This window comes from Ambystoma mexicanum, chromosome 5q, assembly GCF_040938575.1.
Source record: "Ambystoma mexicanum isolate Mex_15411 chromosome 5q, UKY_AmexF1_1, whole genome shotgun sequence".
Classification (NCBI taxonomy): Eukaryota; Metazoa; Chordata; class Amphibia; order Caudata; family Ambystomatidae; genus Ambystoma; species Ambystoma mexicanum.
Window position 1 is genome coordinate 1,109,400,214 of NC_090933.1, and position 22,177 is coordinate 1,109,422,390.

Here is a 22,177-nt window from a genome sequence, read left to right on the forward strand (position 1 = left end):
AAGGAGGATGTTGTGATGTGTTTCCTGCTAAATATCCCAGTAGTAAAATTCCAGGTAGTTCACTCCACGATATTTCCTAAAATGGGAAGCTCCCATTCCGGAAGCCCTCTTACAAGTATTCATAAAAACCAAAGGCCTCAGATTAAAAATCTGAAATATTGAGAGCCATGAGATAACTTGCACCGAAAATGTAAATTCGAACGCCAACTGGCTAGCACAGAACGGAGGATAGCACAGGGGCAACGTGCAGAGCAACAGAGGTACGAATCCTGGATCCGCGCTGAGAAGCCCAACTCAGGTATGGTATTAAGGGCATTATAAAAAAAACAATAAAATATAACAAAAAGTGTTCATTTACAAATGTGAGACTGGTGCCAGTCCACTTAAGTACCTCATACGCCAGAGTGATAATAGAAAACAAACATTTTAATAGGGAGGATGGACTATATATATTTCGGATCTATATATACAATATGCTTTTCATCCCTGAAGACAGGATTGACTTTTTAAGTGTCTGTTCAAATGAAAAGCATTAATGAGTTAAAGCTGGTCCGCTGCATGGCAAAGGAGAAAGTGAGCAGATATCCTCTAACCAGCACTACATGAATCTGACACTTTCACTTTCCATTTACATCAATGTTATCTCCACGGATTTTGTTTCGCTGTTTCCTACCCTATGCTTGCCAACACGACCCATTCCAATCTGTAGGTGCTTATCCAGGTCTGTTTTTTTTCCCTTTGAATTCTGGGGCTTGTAGTCCGAGTTTCATAATGGGAAAAGTGGAACTACAAATCCCAGAATGCAAAGAGAAACAGGACTGGATAAGCACCTACAGATTGGAATGGCTCATGTTGGCAAGTATGCTACCCTGTACTCTCCACAGATCCAAGGCATTGTGAGCTATCTTGTATTTTAGAAAAGGGATCTCTTCAGATAGAAACACTGCACTCGTAATAAACTCGTCCCGGCACACACTCTCCCTCTGAGATTTTAATTCAGAGGAATGCTCATCATTTACAAAACAGCAGCAATCAGTGAGACTGCCAAGCGGATTACATGCGAGCTATTGTGGCTTGCATGCATCACCTTTCACTTGCGGGTCAGGCCACAAAGTCTTGTACCAGTTGGAAGTTATGGCACCATATCCTAAGGTGTTTGGAGAGAAAAAGGGCAGGCAGGATGAGGTTAAGAATGGCAAAGACAATGGGCCTCATTACACGGATGGCGGTAAGGGTTTACCGGTACCGGTATTTTACCGGTACCGGTAAATCCTTACCGCCTTACTACGAGGTCCCTTTGCGGGTTGGGGAATTGAACACCTGCTTTTTGCAGGCGTTAAAAAACAACCCGCAAAGGGACCAGGGAGCTAATTACGGTACCGCAATTTGCGGTACCGTAATTAGCGCCTTCCCCATTCCCATAGAGCCCTATGGGGCAAAAATGGGAATGGGGAAGGGCAATGGTGGAAGGGGGAATTACTGCCCTGCCAACCTTGGAATAGGGCGGTAATTCCCCTTTCCACCAAGACGGTGCCGGTATTTTACCGGCATGAACCATGGCGCTAATAGCGCCATGGTTCACCGCCATCCGTGTAATGTGGCCCAATGAGATGCCACAAGGGAGAGAAAAGAGGAGCAATGACATACTGGCTGGCCAAAAGGAGGACGACTGGTTGGGAATGAAAGAAAGTGTTGTGACAATGGAGAGCAAACGCCGATCTCCTGGGTTCAAGATCCCCCTGGGGAGCCTCGCTATGAAAGTGGTGAGGGTAGGGACGATCAGAAGCTTAGAGATCCCCACATAACGCCCAGGGAAAAACACACAAGGTTAGTGCAAATGTCACACGAAAGGAAAGGCAAAGGAATGCTGGTGTATGCTTCTTTTTAAATGTTAAATGTTAAATGTTAAAGGTATTTGTACCGCGCACCGTCACCAATGGAATTGGTCCCCAGGCGCTCAGGCGGATCTGTAAATGATAAAGGTGGGATGGGTTAGTAAGGTGAAGAAGGGAGTAGGATAGTGAGAGGAGTGGTGTTCTGTTGGCGGCTTCAACTCAGTATACACCGGGTGTTGAGCTTTGGTGCGGGTATCGGATCTGAGTCAGTCCGCGTGTGCTGTTGTTCTGGCTTATGTGTAGTTGCAGTGTTGTGAAGTGTGTGCGGCTTGTTGTGCGAGAGATGATTGTGTGAGTTTTTTGAGTGAGATAAGTATGCAGAGTATGAGCTTATATTGGTTAGTGGGTTACCTGACCTTTACCATGCTAACATTCACAGTTCCGTCCGAGTGTGGCACCTGCCGGCCCCCACACTCCCACCCAGACGCAGCCAGGCCAGTGTCCAGGACTCCATCCAGGTGTGGTCATGCCAACATTCATACTTCTATCTAGATGCGGCGCAGGCCAGAGTTTAGAGATCCGTCCAGGTGTGGGCATGCTAACACTCACAGCTCCATCCGAACGCCACGCAGGCTGGTGTTCACAACTCCAAGTGTGGCACATGCTAGCTTTCACATTTTTTCTAAGCGTGGGCATGTTATCCTTCAATCAATCCTATCCAGATGTGACGCATGTCAACGTCTATCTAGGTGCGTCTGCCGGTCTGGATAAGTTCGTCCGGTACGTACGAGTGGGAGAGTCACTTGGCTTTCGTCTGGGTCTAGGTATGTGGTCAGTCTCTGCGACCTTCCTTTGTGGCTATTTTAGTTGTTAAAAGCTCACATAAATGATTTTAAAATACACCAGCAGGGCTTTGAGAGTTTTTGTATAAAAGAGGCAAACACAAGACACTATATACAACTTAACTTATTTCCACAGCACCTGTGTATCTAAAAAGTTAAACACAAAAATATGAAAAAGTCCTTTAAAATCTTTAAAAAATATATACAAAGTCTTTACAGTGCACTGTAATAAAAACTATATATAGAACCTTCCTTCCAAGACAACCTGCCAGGGCTGTATCAAGGTCCCTGGCTGCTGCGCTCTCGATGTTCCTTACTCGCTGCGCTCCCTGGTGATGCTTCTAGTGGCAGACGACAGCAGGCAGCAGAAGCAGCAAGGATGGAGGACCCAAAGTATTTACATGGGCTGGGCTGCTTGACAAGATGGAGCCCAGCAATTAGATGCAGCATGTGGGGGCCCCACACAACTCACACAATCAGGTGTGGCCCAGGGAGTACTGGTGGGCCACCTGACACGGGGTGGCCCCTTTCTTTATATATAGCCCCAGGAGGGCTAAAAACATTGACTGCTCCCCTGCTGTGGGGAGCGCCAGTCACTTATTGTGCCCCGGCGGTAATAAATGGTGAGCTGGGGGGTGGAAAAGATGTAGTCAGGCAGTCCCCTGCCTGTCAGGAGTGTGCCTGCTTTAAGGCCCGGGCTGCGGTGGTAAATTCAACGATGCAAGTGGAGCACCTCCAACCATCTTGAAGGGTTTTTTACCATTGAGCCAGTGCTCAGTTCGTACGCCAACATTCCCCCCCCCTTTTTTTATAGCAAAGGGACCCTCGCGTGGGCACTAACCTGCTGCCTCACAGATGCTTCAGAACGCTGTGAGAAACTATACCCATCCAATAATGAACAACATCGAATGCAGTAAATGTTATTTTTTGCTGCAATTTAGTCTACCATGTTTGAAACTTAGGCCATTAACTTAAAAAAAAAAATAACCTGCAACTTCAATTTTCATGTTCATGTTCATGTGGAGAATTCATGTTCATCCAGTCAACAATATCCACCATGCCGGATGAAATGCTGCAACCGTAGACTCTTGATTCTCATCCAAATGGAGAGGAGTTTCATCAGTATATGTAAAAAAGAGAAAAGCAGAGATGAGAGAGGAAGATATCCATAGAAATTAAACAAACATGGAAAAAAGAGGAGCCCTGCGGAACAACATGAGGGGTAAGGGAGCTGAAGTAGAGAGAGGCATAGATCTACAGCAATCTTCCAGAAAGGAGGAAAACACATTAAAAACAGTACCAGTAATTCGCCAGCCAGTTGGACAATCAAGAAAAATGGCATGCTTGACGGTGACGAAGGCTGCTGTGTGCACACGCATGACCAGGCCAAAGGTCCTGTAGGTATTGATTGCCGTTCTTATGTTTTCAAAGAAAGAGCCTGCAGGTTAAAAAATAAATAAATAAATAAAATTGTTCAACAACATTTTGGAGCAGATGGAGGAATGTCCTGCACAGTCAGGAAAGCAGAGAAAAAGGGCAATCATTTAAGTGGCTAAAATGATCCGAACCGGGACGTTTATGGAAAGGTTTGATGATACCAGTGCGAGAAGAGACCATCCCAAGGTAGACATTCAGACAAGAAAGCAAAGCAATGCCAATAACAGAATGGTGCTGCTTCCTCATGATAATTGGGCAGGTGTTAAAAGGGGAACCAGATTTGATGTGAGTGAATAGAGTAAAGACGACATTCAGCATGAATGATACACTTTATAAAGTCGTGCAGTGCTGCTGATAAAGTACTCTAGAACAGGAGAACATGTGCCAACAGCGCTCAGTCGCTTTTGGTAGTATCATTAACAGAGGCCAGTTCAGATGTGAGCTATTTTGGAAGAGAAGGTCTGTAGAGTTGTATGTTTTCAAATCTAAAGTATCTATTACCAAGAGCTTTAAGCGTCTTCCGTTCCTCCGTTTTTATTGTGATTAATTGTGCTAGATGCAAACACTGTACAATGCTTGCTTCCCACACTTCTCTTTCTGATGCACACTTTTCCTAATGTCCTACTGCCCCAATTTCGAAATATGTACTTATCCCGTGCCCCGCCTCCTAATGCACAGTAAGGGTGCACACACATTTCTCTCGTTCCTCTCAAGGTAGCCCCCACAGGACAATGCCCTCAGACTCTACCTCTCCACCTCTTTCTTTTCTACCCTTTCCAGTGTTTGGGGTGCAGTCTTCTCCCCGCGGCCCCCTTTGGGCCACACTTGTCTGCACAAGTACCAATGATGATCCCTGACCCCTGTTACTCACTCGCTCCCAACATGCACCTCCCTTCCCTCTCCCCTCCTCTGTCCTCAATCAAGCCCTCCTGTTTCTGTGTTCCTGCCTTTCTCCTAGTACTGTCTGAGCCTGTCTTCTTGTCCTTCATGGCACAATGTACTTGCTTCATGGTAGCTCTCTATGCTCCTCCCATGGGTACAATATCCAGATAAATTGTTTGTTCCTCAACCTACAAGTATCCATTATCAGTCTCTGGTATCCGAGTGTTGTGCACTCACTGTATTTCTCAATGCCATCCTTCTGCTTTTCTGGTTCTGATTGTTTTCACAATGATTTCAGTAAAAATAAGACTGGGTACTGATCAATTGTGATAAGGTGTTTGAGTACAAAGAAGTGTGGATGTGCTTGCTCTGGTATTTTATGATTATGTTGTTTCTTTTTTTGTGTTTGAGTACAAAGAAGTGGGATGTACTTGCTCTGGTATCTAATGATGATGTTGTTTCTTTTTTTTGTGTTAACATGTTTTATTGGAAGCAGAAAAAGAAAAAAAAACAATGTGTGCACATCATGGTACATACAGGAATAACAAAGCAAAACATATTGTAATAAAAAATATGAATACTTTAGGGAACTTAAGTTGTTGTTTCAAAATTTGATGCATTGAATTAAGACTATTTAAAATGGATAACTAGAAGATAGTTACCTGGCATAAATGGAAAGGTGGAAAACATAGCAAAACAATACAAACAAGAGAGTAAGGAAGTGGGGAGGATAAGGGGTAAGGGGAAAGGATAGGAAAAGGGTCATCATTAAAAACAGAAGTAGTGATATCATATTAAAACATTGAGGTGAGGAAATCTAAAAACATTCTCCATTTCCATTCATACTTGTGAAACAGTTTTGGGGTTGAACCTATCCCTCCAATATATGTATATTACATATGGAGTTCCACCGTATTTTATGATTAATCAGGACCGATTGTTTCCAATTGGTTGTGATAACTTGAACTGCAGTTAGAATAAACAAATTGAATAAATAAGAAGTGTGGGATTCTAGGTGATGTTGAAAGCGAGCACTACCTAAATATATAATTTTAAAATGTTAAGGTTAATCTAACTTAAAGATACATCTAATGTTGCACTATACACTGTTCCAACATTTTTCAATATATTTACACTCCAAAAGCATATGTTTGAACGATCCTTCACCATCATGACAATTCCAACATTTATTGTACAAAGATATCTTACACTTAAAAAAGCATAGAGGTGTAGTACAACTTCTATGATGGAAAAAGAAAAGAGTTTGTGTTTGATTATCTAAAACAGTTATGGTTGATGTTTTTTTTTCTCCAAAAAGAAGGCCAGGCATAGTGTCCAAAAGTTACTGAACAGTCTTGTTGCCATTCTTGCTGTGTTTTCCATTGGAGATTTTCAGTAAAATCATTGGTATAACTTCCACAGTCACCCGCCAAGTCTTTGAAAGAGCAAAGTCTTTGCTTGAATCAGTCCTGACACAGTTCGCATCAAGATGTAATTGCCGGAGTAACAATTAAGGCAGCAATTGTCGGCCAGCTTCCAGTAGAAGACACAAACAAAAAATGTGTCGAGCAAAGGAATACAGCAGAGTTATATTTCCTTCTATGAGCGGTGTGCATTATGTATTCAGAAAGTCAGAACACTAGTTACGGTGAGCAGTTGCCATCATGGGGAGTCACTGAACATAATGAATCACATTCTGTTTTCCCGAAATAAACACTGTCCCCTTAAGAATGCTGGCAGATGAGTGCGAGGAAGGGATAAGAGGGTGGCATGCTTACCGTGTTGAATCTGGGCGAGCACAATTACTTCACCTCTCGTCCTGCACCCTTTTTCACCCCGCGGAACACTGCAGAACACTTACACCGCTTTTGCAGTAATTGGTCTTTTTAAAGTCCCAAAGATTCAAATCCGGTCCGCATTTAAAGGCACTGTGCAGCAGTCATAACCTTCCAAACAGAGCAGTGCAAGGCAACGCAGGTAGCGCACTTCCTCACACTTCATAATGTCTTCATAAAAAAGGGAGGCTGAAAACTAATAGCTGTGCATATGATTGTGTCTAACAACATTGATTTACCCGGAAGATTCCATCAGAAGCTGCAGGTTATCTATGATAGCATTAATTAGTAGTGAATATTTGGTGATAGAAAGACCTAGGAGTGAAGAATTTCACCCTGAATTCATTGAAATATAGCGATACACCTTGATTGAAAAGTTGATGTACATATTTGATTCCTTTTAATATCCACCTTTTCCCTAAAATATTTGTACCATTCATTTGGACAAGGTTGTTTAACCAAATGAACTGTGATATACACTCATAGGGAATTGTACAGATGAGATAAATTGTAATCAGTTTAGCAGAAAACTGAACATTAATGTATTTATTACATCGATTTTGAGTAGTAAATAAATGGCATTCAGATAAAGAGAAGGGCCAAACCATATTACCTATGATTACGTTGTTTCAATCTTTTGAGGAATAGGATAGTAGGGCCAGCTTCTGTACCTTTTATTCTGACACTATGACAAGAATTGAAGATTAAAAAGGCATACACAAAAACATTGTTAAAATTTCAGAGGATGTAGTTCTGAATAGTCAGGGAAACTAGTTCAGCTTAATTCTCAACAGGGAGGACAGAAAAGGAAAGTTTTGAAAACAGATGGGTCAGACTTAAAGTCTTGCAGTCTTTACAATGCCCTTGAATTGTTCATCCCCGTTCTTACTATCCATGATATGGTTTAATTAAACCAGCCATACACCTATGGTCTGGTTGCCAGATCAAGATTCCAAAGATGACATAGCCATCTATCTAGACTGAGCCTGAAAGACAAACATATCTGGTCAGCTAATGCCTCTAAAAACCATTTGGTAGGATTTTGTGGCCTGGCATAGGAAAGAAAGGAAACATAGGATGCTGCTCCCTACTACCACCCACACTGCCCTCCAGATATGTTCAAATCAATGCTACGAGCAGAGCAGGTCCATTGGAGGGAGCTCTATTGTTACAACTGCCTACTCTGAAGAAAGAGGGACCTGGAGGTAAACATGCATCATTAATTTGTATGAATTACTAGGAGCAACAAAGTATGGACAACAAAGAGCTATCTATTTTAGAGTTACAATGTATTTGGTTTGATGTGATTTCAAGGATGTATACTGCAAATATCCTCAGGAGGGAAACTGGCCAGGAAAGCCTATAGAGGTTGTACCAAGGAGAGCTTGCAAATCTGAGGCTTAACAAGGGTTTGATGAAATATGTGTTTTACATTGATTAAAGGTGCATGATGATGAACTGAATCTTGGATAATCAAAACATTGCTTGCAGGACAAATCGGGTTAATGTTTCAGAAAGGTATGGATACATTCACTAAAAGGAACATTCAGAAGAAGGGGTTTGATCGAATGTCTTGAAGGTGGCAGAACAGGGGGGATTAGTTAGCATGTATAATTTAAGGACAAGGTTCCTAAGAAAAGATCGCTCTATGACATCAAGGAAAGTACAAAGTCATACAATGTCCTGTTGTCTGGAAGAAATCAAGCCCAGACAATGCCCACCAAGATGTGACGCAGAATTAATAACTGAAGAAAGCAAATGGTGAAATAGAATATAGAATACCTTTATTGAATCCAAATTGTAAGGGAATTGGTGCCAAATATTAGAATCGGCAGAAATAAGTAATTTGTTGGGCGCTGGATACAAAAAGCCTTCAATCCAGCCAATAAAGTACTGTCACAGCCAGGTGGAGGATAAAAGAGCAGAATTTTAGGAGAAGGAATTGATGCACATTTCAAATTAAAGCAACACATTTGTGATGTTCCATGGTAATAAGGGCTATAATAAAGTGGACATCCACCACTGTGATCCTGTTTATTCAACCATTTAATAGAAGGTTGTGCAGAACAAGTGAAAGTTGGATTGAGCGATGTCAAACAGATTTCTGTGATAAATAGGATGTATAGATTCTGTTAAAAATTCAAGTCAGAAATTATATAGCATTTCTTAAAATTCATGAATCAAGGCACATGCCAAATACGTATGGTTCCCTACAAAGGGGGAGCGAGTGGGAGTATTAGACAATTATAAGTGTTTTTCAACTTCACATTATCTTAATTAGAGTCAGATGCTGTTTTAAGGTTGGTATTTAAACCCACTTTCTCATTAACTGCAAGTATTTGCTCTCTAGAATGTGTGCTCTGTTGATCATATATGCCAACAAGAGAAGCACTACACAAATCAAAAAGACATAGGGCTCAACAAACAATATAGGAATTGGCAATGATTACCAAACAAGCCACCAGCATGTTCCGCCATCCACTTTGAAAGGCCTTAACAGGCGTAAACAGGCTATGTGTCCGTGCAAGTCTGTATAGGCGATGCACAGAGGCTAATTGGGTATGTAGTTCAGGAAAATAACAAGAATGAGACCTAAGGTCCAGAAGACCCTGCGTTCCAGAATTTTGGGTCTGAAAAGAAGCACATTTCGTTCAGTGTGAAACTTTAAAATCAGTCAAGCAGGTTAAAAATTCGAGCTATAAAAAACACGTCTCTATATTCATCTTAAAATTGGATTCGGCCAAAAGGACAGAATCCAATTTACCAACCCCACCAAATTACCGAAAATAGATACTACCAAATGTCCTACTGACTACATGTTCGTAGGACATTTGGTTGTATCTATTTGGTGGTGTAGGTAGGAAAAAAAGATAAATAAAGGCTGTGGGGGTTGCGGGGGAGTCCCCTCAACCCCTGCTTACTATACTGTGAGCAGGCGTTGCGGGGGTGTTCCCGCAGCTGTCCCGCAACACCCTGCTCACCATACCATACAGTATACTGAGCGGGGTTTGTGGGGATACCCACGCAGCTGACCCCAAAAAAAAGGCTGCAGTGGTGTCCCCTATAACACCCTGCTCACCATATTATAAAGTATAGTGAGCAGGCGACATCCCCGCATCTGACCCGACAAAAAAAAAAAAAGGATCACAGAAGTGAAAGGGAACAGGCGTTGCTGGGCCATGGCGAGAAGGAAGGTAAGGTAAGTACAGGGTGGGGGTGTGTTGGGGGTGTGGGTAGGGGTGTGGGTGGGGGTTTGGGTAGCGGTTTGGGTGCATCGGGAATGTTCAGGGGAGAAATGACCGAAGATTATTTCGAGCAAATCATCTTCAGTCATTTCTCCCGCGAACATTTGTATTGCTGTAAAATCACCCCAATTCTTAAAATTACACACATCGGGAATTGGATTTAGGGTTTATATTCACTAAAAAATCCTTTTACCCCTAACTTACAAAAATATTGAATAAAAGAAACCCACTTTCAAATCTCATCTGGAGCCCTGGGGCAACCTCCGGTGAGATTCCAAAACATGCATCAATTGTACACACCTTTCCAGAAATTGGTTCCCCTCATTCCACTTTGTGGGATTCAAAGTGTGACAGAACTCTTTTCAACTTTCAGGGTGGATACAAGACTGCTGACAAAGGAATGCAAGGCACATGTCTCCCAAAATGAAGAAGCAAACGTGTGCAGCTGGACCTGCCTCTCTAGGGCTAGAGAGAGCCCCTGCTGGAAGCATTACTTTAAGCATCCAGAGGCTTCCAAGACAAAGTGGCAGTCGGGGTCATCCCAGCACTTAGTTTACAACCTGTGATGTGGGCTCAGATACAAATGTCAGGTAAGTGCATTAACACCTCAATATTATTCTGAAGGCTCTACCCCAAGGTACACCACACCCCTGTGCTGTACCTCCTTCATCCATATGCAGTGTTAGAATTCTCCAGGGGGATAATAATGATATTTAACACTGTTGGTTTAAACACGCCCATACACACACAGAAACACACACAAACCAGGCTGTAAACATATGGCTCTTTTTAACTCATCACACCCCCCCATTCCTGCATTCTTAGGACCTTGGGACAGTAATAACCATCCCAACCCTTTTAGACTCATCCATAGTGAGATCCCTTACACAGGCTCGTTGTCCCATTCCTTGGCACCTAATAGCCTGTGAATTACATGCCAGCTCTGTGTGTATGTTATGCTCCATTATGTGACATGTTCGTAGCACCCATGTGCCACTGCCATGGCTTCAAAGAGCTTTGGATTGTCTAGTAGCTCGGCAGACCTTCGTCTAAACATTCCATGATAAAAAGAAAATGGCATCGCTGGAATAAGAAATTGTAGGAGACAATGCAAATTACTAATGACGGGCTCATTTGGAAACGCTGCACTAAAATATGATGCAAACAATGATTATTAATGTAACTTTCTATACCTAAAACAACTGACTGTTGTGGGGGGCTTTTCATTTACATAGTAAAGTTTACAATAAGAACATTTGGTAGACTGGAACCAGGACATTACATGACAACTGTACATTACAACTGGAAGAAGAAAAGACACGCCCTGGTTTCCTTCACAAAGGGATCTGTTAGGTACATATGGACAGATTAGTGTTTTCACATAGAGAGGAGCTGTTACAAAGAGACAACGGTGTACCAGTGTGGTAGATTGGAAAGCAATCTGGTCTTCCAACTTCTGCGAGTGTAGATCCATTCTACTGGCCGAGATATGTTCTCCTCTCGGTATGTTTTTAATGATGCACACAGCGCTGTTTGGGATTGTCTGACATTTAGTCAGACAAGTAGTCTTTGCCCCTATTAGGAGTGCATTGCCGTAGTCCAGACTTGAAAGTATGGTGGCTCGGGCAATAGTGATGCAATTCTCTTCGTTGATCAAAGGACTGATGTGATTGAGCAGGCGTAGAAGATACTGACAATTTTAGATATTTGATTGACAGGGGCTTCACCGCTCATTGAGGATTCCAAAGTGATACCTACAGTTTTTACTTTGCCTACCATCAACAAACCCAGACACATGTTTATGCCTTGTTGGGCCTCCTCAGTGAGGTGAAGTTGTGCCTCTTTAAGGCACAGTGAGCAAGTGCTCTGCATCTGGATTCGCACTGGTGACTTAGGGTGAAATCCCAACGTTTTACAAAATTAACAAGAGTGTGGAAGCTCATCCACGGAGAGCAGACATGGTTCAAATAACCTGTTCTCTGGAATTTCTTCCACTCAGGAGGGTCTACAACCAGGTTTTAGCTCACTGACCTTTCAAAGAAGGGCTCCAAAGCTATTGTTAAATGAATAAGTTCCTTACAGTAGGAGGGATGTCCATGTACTATTCAGGAATTGGATAATAAAAGTAAATGGAGTATGGCGGGTCATATATTAGTAAACTAGTTTAGTATAAGCATACTTCCATGTGGCCAACATAATCACTCAAATTATTAAAAGTACAGCATATAGAAGCACTTGATACAAAAATGTGTGTGCGTATAGATATATGTCTGTGTGTATACATATATAACAATTACGATGTGTTTAAGGTCAACATTGAGGGCAATGCATTGTACCAAGAAGAAGATTTAGCATTCATAAAGGGTTCCTAAAAATGTTTGGGGCCGAACTGTGGAAAAGAGAGCCCATAGTCCTGCGTGGGTTTAAGGCCAGCAGAAGAAAATGTAAAGAACGTCTTATGGCAATGTAGGTCTCTTGTGTACCTTTGCAGGTCTATAATGGCCATGACCTTTCCTAACAGAAAAGCCTTTATGCATTCCAGAATGCTTAGTTTGGTACAGTGGGAGGTAGCTTGCTGTAACCCTTCATAACAGATTCAGTTCCATGCATTCTCAGTTCCTTATGAGGGAGCAATGAGGATAAATCATGACAAGGTATATACCACCCCTCTATTAATGAGTATTAAATATTTTAAAAAGTGCAACCTCCTCTTCTACAAATCTTTATTAACCCCAGATTTGTGCCATATAAAAATACAGAGAAAAGGGTAAGTTAGTTTTATCACTGGTCTGTAAAAGCTTGGATTGATTAGAGGTGGTAGTACCTTTATTTCACTCAAAGTGCAGAGCAGGGTTGTAGGCAAAGTGTTCCTGATTTAGTGGACAGGCATTATTGTACTGGATGGGTTGTTTGGACCACTACGTTATTGACGGGTTGCTCAGGTGTGCATATTCCTGTAGAGGAATGTGTAATGCCTTGCATGTGTGAACGCAAGTTTACCTGCATGCGTTATGATGCAAGATGCAGGAATTGAATTAAATTGTGGTTTGGGATGCATGCCTGCAGTATGTGGGAGTTCCATAGAGTGACCATTAATGGTTGAAGGAGAGTCTGGCAGGGAGAGGAAGTGCCAGGGATTAACTGGATAATGTTGTGTGACATACTTACCTAAACTGTTACTTACCTGCTGCACAGTTACATGATAAAAAAAGAATCCCTTTACTTTTGCATCATGTTGTCCTGCAATGCCTGACCCTGGAATCTTCACAAAGGTAACTAAGTAGGTCTTCTTCAAGTAGAGGCAGTGCAGGAGAGAGAAAGACCTAGACCTAAGGGGAATATGCCGAAGCGAGAAAAGAGGAGATTCAATTATCAGGAGTGTCATCATCAGTCATCAGTCAGTCATGTTACGAGATACGAAAAGAGGCACACTTCGGGCGGGCCTGGTTCACCATACGTGTGCAATGTTCATGATTATCATGCTGCTTCAGGGGCATGTGTACGCGGCGCTTGGTGAAAGATGTATGTTTTTTAATCAAAGCTTAAATCTTTCACCTAACGTAGGGACAAGGGGGCAGTACCTGCCCCCAAGCACCCGAATGTACCAGACGCCATTGGTGGTGGGTGAATTTCTTTATTGGAGAGGCATAAATGATTAAATAACAAGGGGGGTCCTGGGAGAGGCTAAAGACTCTGGGTAAGGCTTTTGTAACCAGGACATATGTCTGGCAGAGAGTCTCCCAGGACCCCCCCTTGTTAGGAGCATAAATGTTTGCCACAAGTATGCTAGGGCGACCAAGGGTAGCGAGGGAACCCAAATGCATACGTGATTTTAATAATGGGTTAAAAAGAGACATTATACAGCACACTTTCTGTGAAAAATTGTGTAAAAAGCCAGACAGTTTGCAATCGGTTTTGTTGGGTAACTCATGAAAAAATCTAATAGATGCAAGTCACCAATAGTGCACAGGAACATTTCCCCAATACATTTTCATGCCTTTCCTCACAATATATGTCAGTATAAAAAACATTCACGCTCACTGTGCCCATACATTTCCATGCTGACTGCACCACTTTATGTCAGTATTCCCATATAAGAACATGCTCCTATGTGATTTGCACTTTATGCCGATAATGATACTATAAGAAATCATGTCTGAGCTGGCTCTGCCAATAGATGCCAGTACCCCCACGTAAGAACATTTTCCTTTTGGGTTTGCCATTAATGATATCATAGCACAATGAGAAAACATGTCCAAACTGCCTCAAATATAGGCCAGTCTAGAAACGTAAGGACACTTATCATGCTTGATTTATCAAAGATGCTCAGTAACAAATGTCATGCAACAATAAGAAATAGCTAGGCTGGCTGCACCAAAATGCTAGTCTAGCCATGTAATAATACTTATCATGCTTTCTTTATCATAGAGGCTCAATTTAAAGGATCCCACAGTAAAACATTGCAAGACTGGATGCAAGAAAATGCCAATCTAGTCATGTAATAACACTTGTCATGCTTATTTGCTTTATCATCGATGCCTGGTGCAGAATGTCAAGACACACAGGGAAATGGCTAGACTGGATGAACCAATATGGCAGTCTAACCAGTTAATAACATATATCATGCTTGTTTTATTATAGATCATAGATGCTGAAGGCAAAAACCCAACAATGCACGTGATATTCAATGGACCAAATAATGAGGGCGCACCCCATTTGGGGAATGAAGCTCTGAGATAAATTTCAAGTATAACAAACTTTATATAAGATTGCAATGCAAGCAAAGAACTCTGCTGCCCGAGAGCGCTCTACCAAACAATACACAGGCAGCATATTTTTAGGAGAAGAAATATCACTTGTGACGAGTAGCTATAGGGACACAAATCTGGATGATAATTGGAGAAACAGAATGATACAGTCAATTCCATACGGGATGGCCAAGTTGGATTGGCTGCTGCTCTGGTGTCACTCCCGTAGCCCATGGGTCGGCTGGGCTCATCTTTGCGGTGAAAATCAGGGCATAACAAGACACACATCTACCTACCTAAACTAAACAACAGGAACTTATAATATGAGAATAATGGTGCACATAAAATCTTGTATGAATGGGAGGTATTTATGTCCAATGAGCAAGTTTATTTGCATTCCGACGCTTACCCTACACAATGCTTTTGATGACTTCATGCCCCAACTCAGGTGCCCACCCGAAGGTTTGATCTGCCATCTGTCTTACTGGTATCAGGGGATGTATGTTGGTTCTGGAAAATATATTGCTATGCAGGATTAGGACTCGAAAGGGGTTCTGGTGTGGTCAGGGTAAAGCCAGGTCAGATAGGTATCTGTATGAAAGGAGTTGAGGGGTCAGCGCTAGGGGGCTGTGGTCCAACTGGATGAGGTTTCAGGGGGCACAGGCAGTTTAATGGAGATGGATGGGTTGGGCACAGAGGTCTGTTCTGATCTCACGCTCTACAGTATGGACACTGTGAGGATGTGATGTTGGACTGTTTGCAACAAATGAATGGCTGTGCTTCCATTGGGAAAAGCTTGTGCGGAGCTGGAAGGGTAGGAGTGGGTGGCAGTGCTTGGGGCGGTCTATGATGTTGCTGGGGATGGGAGATCTGCTTTCCACAGGGGGATTATTTCTGGTCCTTGTAAATGATGGTGTCTACTGCGGTACAAAATGGATTCCTGAAACAAGTCTATGGGTTGTGTTATACATGCATATATATATGATATATCGCACTGCAGGGCACCCCTACAGGGTATATTAATTTGTGAATGGGGAGGGGTGGAATTGGACCAGCTCCTCCCCAACAATGCCCTGAAAACAAAGTCATGCCACAGTAAGCAATGGCTATACTGACTGTACCAAAATCCATTTGAGCTACGCAATAACGCACATCAAGTTGGCTTTGCACAACAAGTAATGTCACAAAAGGAATGTCAAAAGTACTGCAGTGCTCCTCTGGCCCTGCAACGTTTTGAACACACACAATCACACATACACTAATATACCCATCAGTCACTCACCCATATACTTTCTCTCACATTCACTCACACCTACACCCAGAACATTCACAATGCATTCACCACATGGGCATCCACCCAGAAATTCTACACAAAATCACATCCACGCATTTTACCCATAAGTCACTTACCCATTCACCTTCTCTCACATTCACTCACACTACAGTCTCTACACATGCACCCACCGACCAACAGCATTCTGTCACAATCGTACCTATTTGCTGAGCTATCACTCATCCATATGCCTTTCACAATTAAGTCACACTGAATTCTACACACAGGCACCCAGTCAAACATTCTCAAACACACATCATCACATTAATGCCCATACACTTTCTGTTGCATCCACTCAAACTGCATTCTACACACAAGCACCAACCCAAAACATTCAGACAATCACATTCATACCTATTCACTCATCAGTGAGTTCCTCACCCATAAACCTTCTGTCACATCCACTTAAACTGCACTCTCCACGTGAGCACCTACACAGAACATTCACACAATTAGATTCATATCCATTTACCCAGCAATCACTCACCCATAAACTGTCTCTAACATTCACCGATTCTGAATTCTCCACCCAGGATGCCATCCAGAACATTCACACACACACACACAATCACATTTATACCCATTCACCCACCGGTTCCCTTGATCCTTATCATTCCAGAAGGTAGCACGGTGCATCCCGCATGCTGATGACCGGGGATCCAGGGAACTATCTGTGTTATTAGTATTGGAAGAAACAAGATAGTGGAATTAAGAAGCAAGAAGATCACTGGCCCGGATTTGAAAAAAAGACTTTGGAACCAAAACACGTGTCAACACAGACAAGCATGATATTAGAACTATGAATGGTCTCTTTGACCTAATAAAACCATGAGATAAATTATTCAAGTGTTACTATTACTTATTGGGGTGCCTGCTGCATGATAAGTGTACTGACCTTAACAAAGTATTTCTGGGCAGTTACATTCCCAATCTTTGCTTCATTTTACCAGTTTCACATCAGAGCCGAGTTGAAGTGCAGGCACAATACTGTAGATTCACAGTGCACCATTTCAATTCTTCTAACCACTTCTCATTCTGTCAAAGCAATAGTATGAGAATTAAACGATGGCCACATGGTGCACTCTTGTTGTGGATCACAGAGGTATCTTCCATTTCCTTTACGAATATTAACTTCCTCCCAATCTGTGCCTATGTATGTGTGGGCCTAAAGAAGTGATGTAAGAATACATATGGATAAGAAAAAGAAAACGGAAAGCAGCCTTCAACATTTAATTTGAAGAACACTATGTTGAGTCTACCCACTTCTGGTGCATGGACCCGGTGGCACCACACTGAGTCTCAGAAAAGCATCTACAATGCTGAACTACCTCATGCATGCATTATGCCATTAAAAATGCAGGCTCTGTTGTGGGTGACACACGCCACATCTCACGTGCTACAGAACACTATCCCTAATTCAATTACACACACACACGTTGATCCTGCTGACAAAACAACAATAAGGCCCACATGATAATGTCAATATCGTGCAAACACTCCTTTCCCTCCTGTTACTGATACGAAAATCTGCCTCTGAAAATGCCTTGTCAAGCCAAGGTAACAGAGCCAAGTTAAAGTCATACATGAAGACACACATGCGCTACTTTATGGCCATGATTGGGTGAATGGAGGAGCGGCTAAGGGTACTATCTGTATGGGGGGTGATATGATATTTGTTTTTTAGTAAAGTGCAGTTTTTGAAGGGGCTTCCATTTTGGATCATATTGGAACAGTCGTAGCTGCGACATAAAGCCTGGTCTTGTCATTGTGTGTATAGTGTTTCTTTTAACGAATATATCTAGACCTTATTCCAAATGTCCATATCTAGTCTATATGCAAGTTACCAAGACAAATACGGCCTACCCCCTCCCTCCTTTACTTCAGCGAGGACCATAAGACCATACTCTTCAAAGAACCTCTTGCCAATTGCTGATCACTCCACTCAACTCCAATTCTCCCTGCTTGCCTGTCCTCCTGCCCTACTCCCCATATCCATCAGAGCTCTGCCACCGCACCGGCACCCTTCCTGTACAGCGGCCTGCTGGTTCCCAGCAAGCTTTGGACTTCATAAGTCACATACATTCATCACGTTTGAATTATTGACAAGATACTGATAAGCATTCTATTCACCACTACTGCTCAATGTCCCGGCTCTCAGGCATTCAGGGAGATAGACTACTAAGCACCAGTACTGCCATCATCAAGAGTCAGTACATCCAGCAAATCACCTCTAGCTGCTCAATTAGACAGATGCAGTGATCACTATTCCATGCCTAGCTGCTTTTATGGGAGACAGGTTAACGCCGGACTCGTAATGAGGCCCACTGTTTTGCATGTTTTTTAAACACGTACAAATGGTCAACTCCCTATACGGTCATAACTGTTTTGTACATGTTTGCTAATTCATTCAGCTACAAAATGATGCTTTGGGGCTGATTTACAGAATGTTTAGCGCGGTGCAAGGTGACTTTGGACTGCAAAAATACACTTTACGCTGTTCTGTAAATCAGGGTGTTTACTGGCAGTGCAAAGTCAATTCGCACCATGCTAACAATTCTGTAAATCAGGCCCAATATGTTTTGGTCACAATTTTTGTTTTTGAGTTGCATTATTTTTGCAGTCTCTTTTATGCATGAACCTCGATTTTGCAGACATTTCAAAATCGTATTTGTTTTGAAAATGTGTTTTGAAAAGGAGTTCCGTTTTGTGAAATTAGCGCCATATCTGTTACTATTTAATGAAGTGAAATGTGAGAATTGCTATTGGGGGGCAGCTCACACACTGCAGGGCAGCCAGCCCATGTGTTCAGCTTCTACTCTGCAGTGGCCAGCCACGTCACAGAACGTGTCTAGGCTCTCTTTCATTAAATGCGGCACAGTAAATACATTTTCATACCTATCATCACTGTTCTCTATGCTGCAGTAGAAATAGGGTCACAGATTACAATTAAATGTAAATTCTGTGGTTTATTCTATAATTGCCAGAGTTTAGATAGTTGAACGAAACGCCTGTTCCAATTGAGCTCCTAGTTTACTGCATTCATGTGCCAGCGACTTTCCTGTCCCTGATGTGTTATTTCAAAATCAACTACCCCACTGTATTTTAAATGAATAAATGAAGTACTTAGATTTGTAATTTACATGTTTTTTGTTTTGTTCTTCTCCCATCTACGAATATATAACATTCATAATGGTTCGGAAGAAATAGACGGAGGTTTACAGCTCCGAATCCATCCAGGCGTTCCCATTCCAGAGACACGACGTGTTCCTTAGCCTTCCAACTTCTAGTTGTACATTATCTGATGTTAAGTGAGTACGTTTTGTGAAGGGTTAGTAAACTAACCTAATCCTCAAAGAAATTACAGTATGAACATGGGTTCAAAATCAGAAATACAGAGATATAAAAGAAATGGAAGGGGAGAAAGAAAAAGAAAGAAAGAAAGAAAGAAAGAAAGAAAGAAAGAAAGAAAGAAAGAAAGAAAGAAAGAAAGAAAGAAAGAAAGAAAGAAAGAAAGAAAGAAAGAAAGACATATTTCCTCGTGCAGATTTCCATGTCCTTTAATTAAGCACAATTATTTGACTGAGCAGAATCATCTGTTTTGATTTCATAAACATCACACACTCGCCAAAAAAGGGTATCTTTGGACTGGGAGAAAAGAACACGACCAGGCATGAATACACAGGAAACAACAATGCAAAAAATAAAAACCATGATAAAATCAAACAAATAAGAAATTCAACAAGAGGAAATAATTCTAAATAAGAAGAATGGACGGTTCGGTGTACTCAACATCCACAATGGAGGATGAATGGTGTAGTGTGGTGGGGGGAGGGGGCGACTGAGGCCCAGGAATGTTATCCAGAGTCTCATAAAAAAGTCTGACAGCCTGAACGTGCATGCTGTGCTCAGTTCCCACTCCTCCGGAGACGAGCAAGTCATTCCTTCTGAAGAGATAGAGGCAACAAGAAGCTAGACTGCTGCCAGCAAGTTCAGAACAAGGGGGAAATAGCACTAAATGGGCGTCATTTGGAGTGTTGGAGCTACCGGCGCCGTTGTTACCTCACCGCAACATTCCGGGTATGGTCGCGTGTGCCGCTCTGGAACGCCTGGTCAGACCAGGCGTGCAGAGTGGCGCCCGCGAGCAGTACCGGATGGCAGCAACTGGCCCCGTTATCAACGGGGCCGTTGTTACCATCCTCCCCATTCCAATTGAGCCCTATGGGGGCTCAAATGGGAATGGGGATTTACCGGGTCTGGTCCCACGAAAGGGATTTACCGGGCCCTCCAACGTCGGAATGGCCCGGTATGTCCCCTTTTGAGGGTCCCGGGTTTGGGGGTAGCCATGCCCTTATTAAGGGCATGGCTACCTCCAAATTCATAATGAGGCCCAGTATGTCCACCTAAGATGGAAGTCCGAGTGTGTATTCTGGTCAAGGATCGACGCTATGGGCATAAAACGGATAGCTGTTGGAGAACCACCCTTGGGGCATTTTTCCATATCTCGTTTGAAAATGATGAGCTCTTATTGCACGCTTATTGTGTGGAAAATTCACAATATTGCATTGCAACATGCCTCGTGTCTGCAATGGAGTAAACGGCTGGCGCAGAGGAATTGCAATGACCATGATGCTAATTGTTAATGTTTTATATGAAATATGTCCCATAGAAAAAGCACAATTGAAGCCTTTAGGAATCAGCCAGGGTGCAGTTAAACCTACACAGGCCTGATTAGTATTCACTGTTTAGGAGGGCCCCGGGGGGGAATGCGAAGCGTTTCCCCCCGGGGAGGTTTTTGGCGCTGCACACGGCCAGGGAGTGGCCGTGGGGGGCAGAGCGCCTCCCGAGGTTATTTAAGGGTCCAGGGAAGGTTCGGGAGGCAGGCGACGGTTGGACTTGATGATTGTATCAGTCCTGTCGCCTGCTCCCGAGCCTTCCCTGTAGCTGGGCCTTCTTTGCTGGAGGTAGTGTAGGTGAGGTGGGGTTAGAGTGTTTTCAATTGGGGAGGTTAGGCATAGGTATAATTATAATTATATAGCACAGTTTTATGAAAAGTTTTTTTTTTTTTTTTAAAGAATTTTCCTCATAGCCGGGGGTACCGTAGATAAGGTACCCCCTCTTACCGCATACATCCTTCCTTAGGTAGGGGCCGTGGTCGTGGGTGTGGGGCCTTTCGTGTCAGATTAGAAGTGTTGTATCCACCTGGGTTGGGAGAACGTTCGGGAACGTGGGTTTTTGTCGGGAGAGGATCGCGTTCATTTGTATCCACAGCACGCATTTCCCTGTCCCGGGTACTCGTTGTGCCGGTGGGTGAGGGAGCTATTTCAGCCTCTGTATAGGGCCCCTGGGGAGTTGCTGTGGGCTTCTTGGTTCCGGCGCGGTAGCGGGAGAAGGACAGAGGGGGCAGTGTGATCCTTAAAGGGACCGCGGCAGTTATCAGTTCCTGTCAGTGCGCATGTGCTGCGGCCGTTGGATTGGCCTAGAGTGATATTGGGTTTCTATTTTTGGGGTATTCTGGCGCCTGGGGAAGTCTAGGAGAGAGGGCAGGGGGTTTTTTACAGGGCAAGGGCACGGTGGTTGGGGGTAATTAAAAAGAAATAAATAAATAAATAAATAATAATAAATAAATAAATAAATGAAAATAATAATATAGTGGAATTTAATTAATTTCCTTTTGGTAACAGGCGTGTGGCAGAAGGGGCATTGCAGTTTCCTTAAAGGGACAGCTGCATTTCTTTACTAGTGCAGTGTGGCCGGCGAGCCTCTAGGGGGCAGTGTGAAAATTTCGTTTTTTGGCCCCATGTGAGTGCAGGTTTTTGGTTTTTAGTGTTTATTCTCTGGGGGGCAGGTCGAAAGCAAAGGGTGGGGGGGCTGCTTGAAGACAGGGGTAATTTTGGCAGGTGGGTAAATGAATAAATAAATAAATAAAAAATATCCATTTAGGTTTAGAATTGTTAATATTTCCTTAACTCGGGAATTATAGAGTTTATTTACTCTTATCTAGGAGATTATCTTTTAGAGTT